Source organism: Lutra lutra, chromosome 9 (genome assembly GCF_902655055.1).
Source record: "Lutra lutra chromosome 9, mLutLut1.2, whole genome shotgun sequence".
Taxonomy (NCBI): Eukaryota; Metazoa; Chordata; class Mammalia; order Carnivora; family Mustelidae; genus Lutra; species Lutra lutra.
Genome location: NC_062286.1, coordinates 53,017,394 through 53,032,401, shown reverse-complemented (window position 1 = coordinate 53,032,401; position 15,008 = coordinate 53,017,394). Strand labels below are relative to the sequence as shown.

Genomic DNA, 15,008 nt, shown 5'->3' with positions numbered 1-15,008 from the left:
AACACAACAAAGAAGAAAAAAATGAGTCAAGAGTGGTACATTTCAGAGTGGGAGGCCTTATCCTGCATAATATGGTGTCCACTCTAAGACTTTCAATGTTCAGCAAACTTCTAGGGCCATATAAAGCTTAGGAGCTGATGGATTTTTTGGTGTGGGAACCACTGAAGAGGTAGGATTTGATGTCTAAATTAGAGGCAGAACCGAAGTCAGTTGTGAACTGGGAAAGTACTTGAAGCACGTTTACCCAGATGTCTAAGGGAAAAAGAGGGCACCATAGGACAATTAAGTTACAAAGAGGAAACAAGTAATCTACCCAAATACAAGGGGAAAAGATAAGAATAAAATAACAGCTCTTTTAAGTACTTCGCTTTCTCTCTTCAGTGTTCATAAGGTTCTATGAGGTAGGTGCTGACATTATCCCTGCTTTTCAGATGAATTCTCCACCATTCAGAAATTTATTAAATACCTTGCCTAAGGGATAATGTAGTAAGAGCCAGAATTGGGGCTTAAGTTTAGGTCTTCTGTTCTTAAAGTTCATGCTCTTAGCTACTACCTTACCCTCTTATACTTCTCACTTTAGCTCCAGAATGCTTACGATATAAAACTCGAAATTTTCTCAGATATTGCTAATGGAAGTGGGGGAACGAGGCTGAAGAAAAATGCTATTCAACAAAAGGACTAGGTCTTTGGAAGGAAACTGAACAAGGTCATACCACATGCTGGTGCATTTAAATAAAAATAAATTGTGTTCTCTACCATAAACATACAAAGCTCCATTTAATTTGAAGCTTGCTAGTCCTTTTAGGATGAGGAAGCAGATCTCCAAACATGTATATAATCCCTTATGCACAATTCCAAGCATCTACAAAGCTCTAAAAACTAAAAATTTTCCATATGCTTTATGTCAAAACTCAGATGACATTAAAACTTGAATTGATGTGAAGCTAGATATAGCCTGCATTTATCCCACTTAGCGTGAATACTCCTGTTTTGCTCAGAAATACTAATGTGTGTGACTAAGGCTGCTGCAACAGACCACGGGGGCATTACATAACACACACGGAAAGCATCTCTCTAAAAACTGAAAAATTCTAAATTCTGAAATTCATATAGGCAAAGGTTTTAGACCTTCTATGGGCTTGTATTCCAAAGCATTTTAAAAACAATTTCTCAGAATGATTAGATCAGAGGTACTTGATCTTCAGGATCTCACAGGCCAGTAAATTTTACAACTATTTTGAAGACAACACAGAGTTACAATTTTTAAAAACTAAGTAAGGATGATAAAAATTATCCTATCAACATTGTTTTATAAAAGGATATTTTCAACACCAAAAAACACAGGTAGGCCTCAATTCAATGCAAAAGACAATTCTTTAAATTGAATAAATTTAACTTGATGGAAAATGCTCTGTGGTCTTAATTTTTCTTATTTTACCACAGGTTGGGGAAAATTCACTGGAGACCAGCATTGTTCTGGTTAGAGGCATAGAGCACAGCTGGCTACAAAAAAAATTGCTTCAGGAAATGGTCAAGATCTGCAGATCTATCCTACGTGAAAGTCTAGGCCACATCTATATTGTGTTTTAGAAAGCCTGTGGGTTGTCTCTGATGTGTATCCAAGCTTCAGAATCACTGGTCTGGTCTGTAGGATCTAGTTCCACCTTTTCTCCCCCACTCTCCTCAATTCTTTTCTGAGGGAGTAAGGAGAGGAAAACAGAAATGTTTCCAAGTAGGGAGCCGGCCCAACCTATTTTTTATAATACCAGTTATTCCTCTAATAGTCAATGCTGGACCAGCTCGTCAACTTGCAAACTGAGGTTATTAGCAGAGAACAACAGAAATTAGTAGACAAGCAAGAAAAGCCCGCTGAAGCAAAACTCCTCTATGAAAAAGTGTGGGTTCCAGAGTTTCTTTCTCTTTAACTCAAAGATTCTATATGATGCCTAAATTCAGCACAGTTGTTATTTGTCTTTGCTGGAAAAAATAATAATTAAAAAAATGTGTGTATGAATATGTATTTATACATGTATGTGTATGTCTGTCTCTATCTAATCCTTCATAGCTGTCTTCTGTGTCCAGCTGCTGTGCCAGGTCTATGATTTTGACTTTCAATTTTCATTTTTAGAGGGATTACAAAAATCACTATTACCTCAAACAATACAATGACAAATCATAAAAACAACGGAAAATCCACAGCATGCTTGATGTTTGATGCAGCAGGCTACATTCTCCAACATTCCAAAAAGATAAAAGTTGGGCACCTGTGTGGCTCAGTCGTTAAGCGTCTGCCTTCCATTTGGGTCATGATCCCAGGGTCCTGGGATCAAGCCCCACACTGGACACCCTGCTCTGCAGGAAGGCTGCTTCTCCCTCTCCCACTCCCCCTACTTGTGTTCCCTCTCTGCTGTGTGTCTCTCTCTCTAAAACTAAACAAAACAAAAAACACAAAAAAACTTCAAAAAGATAAAGTTAATTCCAATAATATCTTCTTTTTTTGGCAAAAAGTTTTACTCTCTCGCTATTGTTTTTAAAAATTCTTAAGAACACACATAGCTATTATAATATCTTGAAAAACACACAAAACTTTCAATAAGCTATCAAACTTCTGTCCCAGCTAAAAAAATTAGTGGAACCTTCTAAAGTAAGGCTAAATGGTCAGTGACAGGACATATAAAGAACTCCTATTGTGATGGGATTAATCACTAAGCCCTATTTGACCAGAATCCCTCCGTCTCTAAGCTTTGCAAATGAAACAGCATCTCTCATTTGATACTCATCTGGGACTTCCAATCACGAAACAAGAATTGTTTTATGTCACTGTGTATTGCTGATTACCTAAATTCAACACTATGCTGGCAGCAAGAGAAGTGAATCTTTCATCATTTGCTCCATAACCAGTTTACTTCTTATACTCCCAGACCAAATTCAGCTTTCTTCTAGAGCCAGAATTCTAATACTGAGTTAGTTTACAGCGGTGGTTCTCAAATTTAATCCCAGGCCCAACAGCATCAGTACTTGCTAAAATGCAAATTCTCAGGCCCCACCCCAGACCTGTTGAATCAGAAACTCTGGGTGGGGCCCAGCAGTGTGTGTTGAAATAAGCCCTTAGGTGCTTTTGAAGCCTGTTCAAGTTTGAGAACCAGTGATAGACAAGTAAAAAACATGTGATTCCTTCTGTTGGTGCAAAGCCAGAGGTGCCATGTACTCTATCCTGGTAGGAAATAAAGACATCCAATTAAAAGACGTGCTCTCCCCACAACTCCTACCCTCATTTGAGTATTTTATTTTTGTGAGCTAAATAAGAAAACAAGCTGCAATCTGAGATTTAGTAAAAAACATATACTTAACAGGCATCAGTTCCCTTCCAGCTTGATTTCACACAATGCCATTTACATCTTCTTACATCTAAAGTTCCAAAAAAGGATCTTCATAATGTAAGCCTCCGACACTTCAGGGATTGTATAATAAAACATCAACTAGGTCTGAATATATCAAATTTATTAGAAAAAAAAAAGTGGAATTATTTGCTACATTTCAGAACTGTATTCAACAGGGAATTGGGGATTTCTTTTCTCTTTTATACTTCCAAGTTAACACAATTAAACCAGAACATCCCATTCTTTAAAAGATTCTAGCTAAGCAAAGTTTCATTGCATTACTTTTTGCTTTCAGTGGGGATAAAGCAGAGTCCTGGGAGGCCCATTTTGCATATCTGCAAGGTTGCAGAATAAAACAGTCACATCTGTTCTATACTGAAATAAAGGTCCCGTAAACCCTCAGATAGTGAGTGTTAATACCTCGCCACTTGCCTAGGTAATAAAAAGACACCAAGAATACCACTATAGCACAAATCCAATTACATCCTGTTTTGCTCTTGTTGATATTAAAATCACTATGTTAAAACTTCACTTGCCCTAATATTATTGCATTTTAAAGGAGGGGGCAACACCAGTCTACAGTCCACAAAGCACCAACTTTCAAAAAGCAGACAGTTCCCACGCAACCGTTTCAGAGAACAAGTGAAGTGAGCCTTGTAATGATTAGTTTACAGCTCAATACATTAAACAGAAACAAAAATAGCACAAAAGATAAACCACAGACCAATTTCCATGCTATAGACATACACTTTCAAATAAAACAAGAGCAAATAAAGTCTAGCAATTTATTTTAAAACAAAACAATAACACTGATCAATAGGTTTCAGCCCAGAAATGCAAGGATAGTCTAAAATGACAAAATATAAAAATGTATCTTTTCACATTAACAGGCAAGGGAAAAAAAAAAACTACGTGAGAATCTCAGTAGTTGCCAAAAATATATATATCCCAAGTCTACCTTCAAAGATGTTTCTAAGCTTAAATAAAGGGCTAAAAAGCAAAAAACTAGAATGTTTTGGGGAGCAAAATTACAGATCATTTTTCTTTATATTTTGTTTCCTAATTATTATAAAGAAGAGTATGGCTTCTTTTACAATTAGGGAGAAATGTTTTCATTTATACATATTTAAATCTCTTTCTTATTTTCCTCATGTATGTGTGTCACACATAGACAACAGGGCTTGAATTCCTGTCTCTTGAGGTTGAACAGCAAACTTCTGGGATGTGAGCTGGACAAAGTTGCCCTATCTTCATTAGTTTTATTTATTTATTTATTTATTTATTTGAGAGAGGGACAGAGAGAGAGGGAGCAGGGGGAGAGGGAGAGGGAGAAGCAGACTCCCCACTGAGCAGGGAGCCTGATGTGATCCTAGGACTCTGGGCCATGACCTGAGCTGAAGGCAGATGCTTAACCAACTGAGCCACCCAGGTGCCCTTATCTTAATTATTTTTTTTTTTTAAAGATTTTATTTATTTATTTGACAGAGAGAGATCACAAGTAGAGAGAGAGGCAGGTGGAGAGAGAGGAGGGAGCAGGCTCCCTGCTGAGCAGAGAGCCCGATGCGGGACTCGATCCCAGGACCCTGAGATCATGACCTGAGCCGAAGGCAGCAGCTTAACCCACTGAGCCACCCAGGCGCCCCATCTTAATTATTTTTAAAGGTCCTCTAGTAGCAACACAGAAAAAAAAAATTAGGTAAGTTACAAAATACAAAAAGTGTGATTACAATTGAATATGTATGCATTAAAAAATACTACAAGTGAACATGAAAAAGAAAGCAGCTACTGAAGCCATGGGGTGGCCATCTGGAAACACTGTTTTCAGTTGTTTTATTGTGTTCAAAGTATTTTTTAAATATACAAAGGAGTAAAGTAAGGAAAAAAAAAAAAAAACCCTGCCAAACTCTTGTTACTTGGGGCCACTCTTTCAATCTTTGCTACTGTTGCTATGTATTGTATTCACCTAATATCAAGAAAATGGACAGCCCCTCACACCCTTTCTTCTTTCTCATAACCCCATTTCATTCATTCATTCACACATTTCTTGAAAAGGTAACAAACACAAGCACATGATTCAAAAAACTGTTATTAAAAATTTTTTTTGAAAGATTTTTATTTATTTATTTATTTATTTGAGAGAGAGAGCACAAGATAGGGGAGGGGCAGGCAGAGAAAGAAGCGGGCTCCTCATTGAGCAAGGACTCCTATGCGGGGCTCAATTCCAGGACCCCAGGATCAGAAAGCAGACATCTAACAACTGAGCCACACAGGTGCCCTCCAAAATGTTCTAATATATATAAAGGCACATGGAGAAATCCTATCTCCACTCTATATCTCCCATTGGTTTCTTATATTATGGTTTCAGAACTTCTTTTTGCAATTATAAGCATATATAAATAGGTGTATATTCTTATTCCACCCTTCTTTCTCTCTCAGCACAGAAAGTAGCATATGAAATGCATGGTTGCATGCTGTGCCTCTTTTTTAAAAAAATCACAATATATCTTAGAGCTCTTTTCCATCCCATCAGTCCATAGTCTTCCTCATTCTTTTCTACAACTATGCAATAGTCCATGGTTTACATGGGCCACAGTTGACTTAACCAGTACCTGGCTGACAAACACTGGGGTCATCCCTACTATGCTATTACAAACAATACCAACCATAATCACATGCATATAACAAATTTGTTCATGAAAGTGCCTTGATGAAGCTTCTGGAATGGTTCAAGATATTAGATGATTACAAGGTCACCCGTTCACCAAGCTGAGAAGTTAGCCCCTTTTCTAGTTCTCATTATACATAGCATTATGTAGCAAAAGATGGAACGATTCCATGAATCAAGCAATTGTACTCTGAGGGGATTCATCTCATAAAAATAAAATGACTAAAACATGCAAATGAACGCATTTCTATAAAAAATGATGAATGTACATAAAAAGTGTAAAATATACCTATCAAAATGTGAACCACTGCCTTAGTATGGTAGATCTACAGAGTGCTTTGTAGCTCACCCCCCCACCTCTTTGCCCATCAGTGCTTTCTAATTTTACAAAAGTAATGTACTAGTTCTGTAATATAAAATTAAAAATGGTAAGTAAAATGTTAATTCAAATTAATCTGGATACATTTCTTTGATCTGTCTTATATTTGTACAGTGAGTGCTTCAGAGTTCCTGAAGTATGTTTATGTGCCTCATTTAATTCTTACACAAACCCTATGTATTTTCATTCTATCAAAATGGAAAAGGAGGCAACAAATGGTTAGGCAGTTGTGCTCAAGGTCATTCAAATAGAAAGCCTGGCAGAGACAAATTTCAAACTTAGATCTTTGGAATGCAGATTCAGTGTACTTTTGAAAACATAACTGTTGCTTCCTTAATTTTAATAATATTTCAGGAGTTACTCACATAATCAGAATTTGACAGATGAATTAAAATTATACAGTATAAGGTCTTAGTTCCTAAAGATCATATAATCAGATCTTATTGAAGGGAGGATGCTAGCATACAACTGCCAAAACTCCAGAGTTAGGAGAGGGATGTTTATAAATAAATTACCTAACTGGCAAAGTATATGTCTAATATGGCCCCAAATGAACGCCTAATAAAAGTAACAACCTATTAATTTGGAAGATTCTCACCTTCAAGATAACCTTTGTCTTTGACTCCTGTTCTAATCTGGTCTCCAAACCCCTCCTGGAATTTCAAAATATGAATAAGCCATATTTTCAAGATGGTTATTATAAAATATACATATTTTCAAGCTTGGGACTCATTGACCAAGATGATAATAAGTTGACTAGGATGTACTCTTTCTCCCCATTGTCTCTCCTTCTTTCCTATAAAATCATACAGGGTAGGGGCACCTGGGTGGCTCCATTAGTTAAGTGTCTGCCTTTGGCTCAGGTCATGATTGCAGGGTTCTGGGATGGAGTCCCGTGATGGGCCCCCTGCTTGGCAGGGAATCTGTTTCTCTCTCTCCCACTTCCCTTGCTTGTGCTCTCTCTTGTCAAATAAATAAATAAATAAATAAATAAAATACTTTTAAAAAATTATACAGGTTATTTTATAATATACATGGAGACCACTGATAAATCTTGGTTTGTTAAAGTATGTTTTTGAAATGCTTTATTTTTTTATTTTACTTTTTTTAAAAATTTTTTAATTTTTTTTTTTAAAGATTTATTTATTTATTTATTTATTTGTCAGAGAGAGAGAGGGAGAGAGAGCGAGCACAGGCAGACAGAGTGGCGGGCAGAGGCAGAGGGAGAAGCAGGCTCCCTGCTGAGCAAGGAGCCCGACGTGGGACTCGATCCCAGGACGCTGGGATCATGACCTGAGCCGAAGGCAGCTGCTTAACCAACTAGGCACCCAGGCGTCCCTACTTTTATTTTTAATAGAGGGAGTGGCGGGGGGCAAGAGGGATAGGGGAGAATCTTTTTTTTTTTTTAAAGAGTTTATTTATTTATTTGACAGACAGAGATCACAAGTAGGCAGAGAGGCAGGCAGGGACAGAGAGGGGGAAGCAGGCTCTCCGCTGAGCAGAGCCCCCAATGCAGGGCTCCATCCCAGAGCCCTGGGATCATGACCTTAGCTGAAGGCAGAGGATTTAACCCACTAAGCCACCCAGGCACCCCGGGGAGAGAGAATCTTAAGCAGGCTCCACACTCAGCACAGAGCCCAGCCCAACTCAGGGCTCAATCTCACAACCCTGAGATCATGACCTGAGCCAAAATCAAAGTTGGATGCCTGAGTGACTGAGCCACCCAGGTGCCCCAAAATATATTCAATTCATCATTCCTCAAACTATGTCTCATATAATTATTTTCCAAAATATGATTAGATTTGTTTCAGAAAGGTGGAAAGGAAAGACCTTAGTTAAATACAATGCACCCCTTTTGGAGATCCACAGTTCATAGTGGACATTAATATAATAAAGGCTCTAGAGAAGTCCTGTGTTGCAGAAACCTCTGTTTAACCCAGTTTATTTTGACACAGAATTCTTCTACTGTGGCATAACTATTTACACCTCCTGTTTAGACTAACTGCTTGAATAAAAGTAGCTATTAATTGAACACCTGCAATGGACATCCAAAAATGGGTAGTTCTTAAATCTTTCCTAACACAGAAGTCTTAATTCTTTAAAAAGTTCCTAGGTTCAATCTAGTGAACTCCTTCTTCATCACCCACCAAAGCCTTGCTCAAATATCTCATTTGAGAAATCTTCCCCAGTGCTCACTATATTACTAATTGCTCCTTCCTCCTGGTTTATGCAGCATTTATTTATATCCCTATTATCTCACTTAACACATGATAAATCAGTTCATCTGTCTCCTTGCTAGATGGTGAGTTCCTTGAGAATAAGTTTGATTGTATTTTCAGCACCTTGAACACCATAGGGCACATACGAGCTTCATGATAAGCAAGTAAACAAAGACACTTCTTCAGGTATAACATTCCCCAGAATTCAATTCTTGTATTTCTATACCGTTAGCGAAACCTTGCCAACAGCATGAGAATATTATGCTCTCTCCCTAAAACTTGCATCCATTACTGAGCAGCAGTGGTCAGAGTTAACTCAGTTGTGACATGTCCTCTAGTTGAGCCCATTCAGTTTTTTCCTTAGGTGATTTTTGTTTGTTTATATCTCTGTGCTTTTGTACCCGCTGGTCCCTGCTCAGAATGCTGTCTCAAAGTTTTATGCACCTGGAAAACATTTTTACTCATCCTTTAAGAATCAGGTTAAACAGGGGCACCTGGGTGGCTCAGTGGGTTAAAGCTGCTGCCTTAGGCTCAAGTCATGATCCCAGGGTTCTGGGATCGAGCCCCGCATTGGGCTCTCTAATCAGCAGGGAGCCTGCTTCCTCCTCTCTCTCTGCCTGCCTCTCTGCCTACTGGTGATCTCTCTCTGTGTGTCAAATAAATAAATAAAATCTTTAAAAAAAAAAAAAAAGAATCAGGTTAAACAATACCTTCTTTGGAAAAGCCTTCATATCTTCCCATCCTTCCAGGAAGAGTAAGGAAATTTCTCAAGTCAGACATTTATGCATCTATTACCACATAAGCACCATGGACAGAAAGATGAAGATGTAGAGCGGCACCTGGGTGGCTCAGTCAGTTAAGCATCCAACTCTCGATTTCAGCTTGGGTCATGATCTCAGGGTCCTGGGATTAAGTCTCATGTTGGGCTCTGCTCTCAGTGTGGACTTGGCTTATCCCTCTCCCTCTGCTCCTCCCCTTGTTTGCGCCCTCACTCTCTTGCTTTCTCAAACAAATAGTCTTCAAAAAAAAAGAAAAAAAAAAAGAAAATGAAGATGTGGACCCCACATTCATGGAGCTCACAGTCTAGTAAGAAAGAAGATAGCCATATAAACAAATAACCACACTGTAATAATACTAAATGTAATACCGAAAGGAAGACTTATGGAATATTTGACATACGTTTACTTTGTTACATTCTTCATTAGACATTAAAGCTCTAAGGACTGCTATACTCTCAACTGTCTTCTGAAGAAACTGTCTCCGATCGGTTCTTTTTATATATGCTAAGATCTATACAATAGATAATGCATGAAACCAACCCTGCTTCTTGGGCCACAAGCAAATGGACTAGCACTTAGAACCCTAACTAAAGATGATCTACAGGCTGAGCTTGGGAGAGAACACTTAGGACATGTCTTGGCTCAAAATTCTGCCCAATAATTGGGCATATATCCCAATAATAATAATCCTCTGTTTCAGGTGACAAACCAACCCAATGAAGTTCCCCTTGGGAAATAGAAATGTTAGGTGAGCAAAGTAAAAGAAGACAGGCTTCCAGGTCCAAATCCTATTCTAAATAATGCTTAGTTACTGTTTTTTAAGGTTTTGAAAGCAGTAGGGCCAAGGGACAATATGGCTGCTGAGATGATTTCCTATTTAAATTTACATTAAACCCTCATCATCAGAGGCAATACATGCATGCCTCTTCCTTTCAATTGACAAAGGCTTAACATACCATATCACTATGTTTGAAATTAGGAAACAGGCTTAAAAGTTCTACAACTTGACCACAGTCCCTCAGTTGGAAAGCGGCAAAGCCAGAAATCAAAGACCAAATCTGACTGATTCTTCTTGAAAATCTGCTAGGTAAATGGCCTCAAAATCGACTGAGGACACTTAACAAGTTGACAAAGGTTACTGGAGAGAGGCTTAAAAGGAAGAGTTTATGCACAGAGTAAAACAGAAATGTTCTGGAAGTCAATATGCTAGGAAATGTGAAGTGAGGGGGGCATATCAGATTTTACTTTGGTCAAGTTAGTTTATCATTCCAACCTGGACCTCTCCCCTGAGCTGTTAGCTGTCTGTTTCTCTTACTCAAATATAGTATCAGTAAGGGCAAGAGCTTAATCTCTCTATTCACCAGAGTCTAAAACAAAGCCTAGCTTACAGTAAATGCTTAATAAATATTTGAGTAAGTGAACAAATTCTCGAAGAAGCTATAGGAGCATTCTACGGTGGACTCCAAGAAGGGTTATCATGAAATAGACTCCAGAGGTCATTTACAAGTATAGTTGATCCTCACTTTTTAATGGATCCTGTATTTGCGAGTTCTCCTCCTTGCTAAAATGTCTTTGTAACCACAAAATCAACACTCTCCGTGCTTTCTCAGTCATCCACAGACATGCCCAAAGTGCAAAAATTGAGTCACTTCTCCAACACATTCCAAGCTAAGTAGAACAAGGCAGGGCTCTGCATTTGTGTTTCCAGCCTCATACAGGAATAACTAGCAGACACGGATGGTAGGGGGCAGTGCAGTGCAGTGCAAAGAACCCTGGCTCAGGGGCCAATCAATCAGACAGGGTTTCAAGCCTAACTCTAGTACTTGTTAGAGGGCAGCCTCAGGGAAGTCACTTAACACTCTGGACCCTCTTTTCTCTTTGGTAAAATAAAGAAAATAGAATTTACCAGGATGAACTGTATTTATATAAGATTATAACCTATGTAAGATGTATATATGAACATATTTTCCCTAGAAGCAGTGGTTCTGTATTTACTAATTTAGTGTTCTTGGTGATTTTATAGACCAAAATTGCTGTAAGTAATGAGGACCAAAAATAATCATTTGCAATGAAATAAAAGAAAGATATAGAACACAATTATTTGGATGGAGTTCGGGCCAGTGTTAGGGTTCAAGAGATTCTGAAATAGAACCTCACCAGGCATATAAGGTATGGAAAAGGCTTTTAAGGAGAGAGAACAGCACAAACAGAGAGAAACCCAAGTGTGTAACATAAACAGGTAGGTTTAGGAAATGGCCCTGCAGAAAGTCTGGAGCAGGAGATGAGGCCAGAACGGGGGTCACAGTGTTTCTCTGTGCCTTCCATACTATCCTGCACTGCAGAATCTCTCCTTCTGCATTTAATTCTTGGTTTACAGGTCTCTCTCCCATTAAACTGTGGGCTCCTTAGGATCTCTAGGAAAAAATCATAGTTATAATCTTTTAAATCTGCAAACAAATAATTACTAAGCACAAATACACCTGAAAAGACAAAAAAACAAAAACAAAAACAAAAAAAAAACTTTGGTTTTCAACCACAGCCTATACCAACTCAAAATAGCAACCAACTCAGAGATTTGCAGTTTTTCCAGGACTTTTCTTTGATGACTATTAATAATTCTGTAATTAATACTTTTGTTTTTCTTAGTACCTAGACATTTGTTAGAATGGCTTTAAGATCTTCCTCTTTTCACATGATTTATTAACAGGGTTCAAACATATGGTCTATAGACAATGCAATGTGCTGGCTTCTCAGAGTAAAGATTCCTATTACTTCAATCTATTAGACTTATTTCTCTATATACAAGGTACAGTCTCTTACCACAGAAAAATACAACGTGTGTGTGTGTGTGTGTGTATGTGTGTGTGTATACGTAAATATAACAACTAAAGAAAACAATGAGAATTTTCACAAAAACTTGCAAAATTCGGGCCAAAACACAGTGTACGTATTAAACTCACTGCTTACATTTCGCCTCTATAAACTGAGAAAAACAATTCCAATGTATATTAAGTCACAAAACTAAGTACTTTGAGAACCTACAAAGTTTTGTACATAAGTATTTTCTCTTGCACATTCTTTCTTTCTCAAACACACGCAGCCTAAGGGGCCCATCACACTTAATCCAATACTTCCATTTTCTCAAAAAAAACCTCTACAGTCCAATATCTAAATAAATATTTTCAGAACTCTAATGTGACTCTTCGTCATAAATTTCTTGGCATAATTTATTTAGGCACAACATAGTTTGCACTATTATCCAGAAACACCACCATTAAAACACAAACTGATATACTATAAATGTGAATACAAATCCTCTGTGAATGGGGAAAAGAGAGTATTGTTTTTAAACAGTTTTAATGCTACATTATCTATAGTCTTGGTGTGGGCAAATCACATTGTGCTACACAGCTAAACTATGTTGTATATTTTATGATAACAGGTCCTTACACTGCAAACTCTGTGCCACTGAAGTTAGGCTATTTAAAACATAGTGAAGCAAAAAAAAAAAAAAAAGAAGAAAAAAAGTATAATGAAAACTGCCTACTTAAAATAATACACTTTAAATTTCCCGTGGCCAGTGAACCCTTCCCACCTGCACTTTCAGGAACTATCACCAAAACAACTGTACTGGGACAAAGATTTCAGAGAGAATATTATGATCAAATGCCACTTTAAGGAAGGCAAGAATAGTTTACCATTAACAAAACCGATTAAACTTTCCAGCCTTGCAAAGCTCCCTGTACTGTGTATTCTGCGTCTCTTGCGTTCACCTTCCAGCTGCTTGGAAGGACCAAGTGGAAAATGTTAGTTTCCGTGAGAGATGTGGATGAAATTTAAGGGGTGGGAGGGGTAAGGGGCTCACTGGCAGAATGGAAGGTAGCAGAGAAGAGACCAGGACTAATTCAAATTAGGTATCAAGAACGAAAGCTGGAGTAAAGTGGGAGGTGGAGGGAGTAAAAGAAACGCCGAAAACTCACTCCGGCCCGCGAATGGGGGAGGGGTGAAAACGCGCAACTCCTCCTCCTACTCGCCTGGGGAGGAGACCCGGGGATGCGACACCGGTCAGTTTGCCTCGCCGTGTTGCGCTGGGGTAGTGAGGGGACTCGCAAGCCAGAGGTTTCAGTCTGAAGGAGGCTGAGGGGGCTCTGGGGAAGTTGAGGGGCGGGGGATGAATTGCGCGCCGGTTCGGGGAGAAAGGGACTAAGACCCCCTAACACCAGCGGGAGGCGGAGGGTAACCCCAGCGGACGCCCCTTCTCGCCAATGGCCACGACGTGGGACCCGCCGGCTTACCCTCACCACGGGAGCTCGGACAGGCGCGTGTAGCCCCTCACAGCCCCGACGGCTGCGGAAAGGGAGGCGCAGGGCGCCCCCAGAGCCTGGAGAGCGGCGCTTCCCGCGGGTCTCCTCCCCGGCAGCCCGGGTCCCCAAGCCCACCTGGGCTGACCAGAAGCCCTTCCTCCAGGTTGTACTCCTCTGCTCCTCCGAGAGCCTCAGCCGTCGCCGCAGAGGTCGCGGTCGCCAGAACAGTCTCGGCCTCCAGTACCAAAGCGTGAGCCCCAGCACGGGAGAAGAGCCGCTGCCACTCGCCAGGTTACCTCTTACAGCACACTGGCTCCTTACTCCGCCTCCGAACCCAAGCCATTGGTTGCTGGGCACCGCCCCATTCGTCTATTGGACAGAAGATGATGCCGCTCAGTCACCTAGAAGGGCATGTGTGTTGCTTATTGGTCTAAATGTGAATCAGTTCCCGCCCACCCCCTCAGAAGTTTCAGCTTCCGATTGGCATAAACATCTGTCTTTTCGCTCCCTTCGTTCTTTCTCTCAGGGTGGAGCGCCCCCTTTCGGGAGACCTCGGCTCTGATTGGCTGAAAGGATATTACGCTAGTCCTGGATAGGCATGGAGCCAAAGATGCGTCCAGCCCCCACGTGGGGGAGGAGCCCTAGGCGCCGCACCTCTGGGTTTGTTTACACAGGCTCTTGCTGGCGCTTCCTTCTATTGGCTGGGCCAGCGGCCCCTCCCACCGGGTTGCGCCATTCAACCTAGGAAGGAGGAGCATGGGGGCGGGTCTCAGTGGGATTTCCCTAACTGTCCATTAGCAAGAGAGGAGCTTTGAGCTAAGCTGGATAGGACTCGCTGTGCTTCGCAATCAGGAAGTTGGGGAGTTGGGGTACTTGGAAGGGCTGGAAAGAAGCAGTGGACTCTTTCACAGCCTAACTTCTTGAGGGCTCTTAAATTTCCCCCTAAATTAAGGGTATCCCATTTTTGTTTGCTAAGGACTTTGAATCGTATCTCTTAGGAGTGGGGATTTCTTTATGGATATTTTTACACATCTTCGTCTCTCCCCACCTCTCATGCTAACTGCACACATAACACAAAGTAGAGGCTTTGTAAGTGATTACACAATCAGTGGATAAATGATAAAAATGAAAAGACTGAAATGAAGTCTCAGATTAAATAATAATGTTAAATATATATTTAATATAAATAATAAAGCTAATACATAAATAAATTCATTCATTCAATAAATCTTATTGGGCGTCTCCTCTAGGCTGTGGGTATATGATATGAATAAGACAATGA

At 39.8% G+C, this 15,008-nt stretch overlaps 1 protein-coding gene across 2 annotated transcripts in view; it reads right to left on the bottom strand.

The window, feature by feature from the left end:
* The window catches only part of PAIP2B (poly(A) binding protein interacting protein 2B), a 59,108-nt gene that overhangs the window by 20,206 nt on the left and 23,894 nt on the right, over window positions 1-15,008 (bottom strand). Inside the window, exon 1 of one of the 2 annotated variants that reach the window (XM_047744998.1) lies at window positions 13,862-14,050. The exons of the other annotated variant lie outside the window; for it this stretch is intronic. The gene's annotated coding sequence lies outside the window, so the exon portion shown is untranslated. Of the gene's footprint in view, window positions 1-13,861; window positions 14,051-15,008 lie in introns of those variants that run through there. 2 annotated transcript variants of the gene reach the window in all.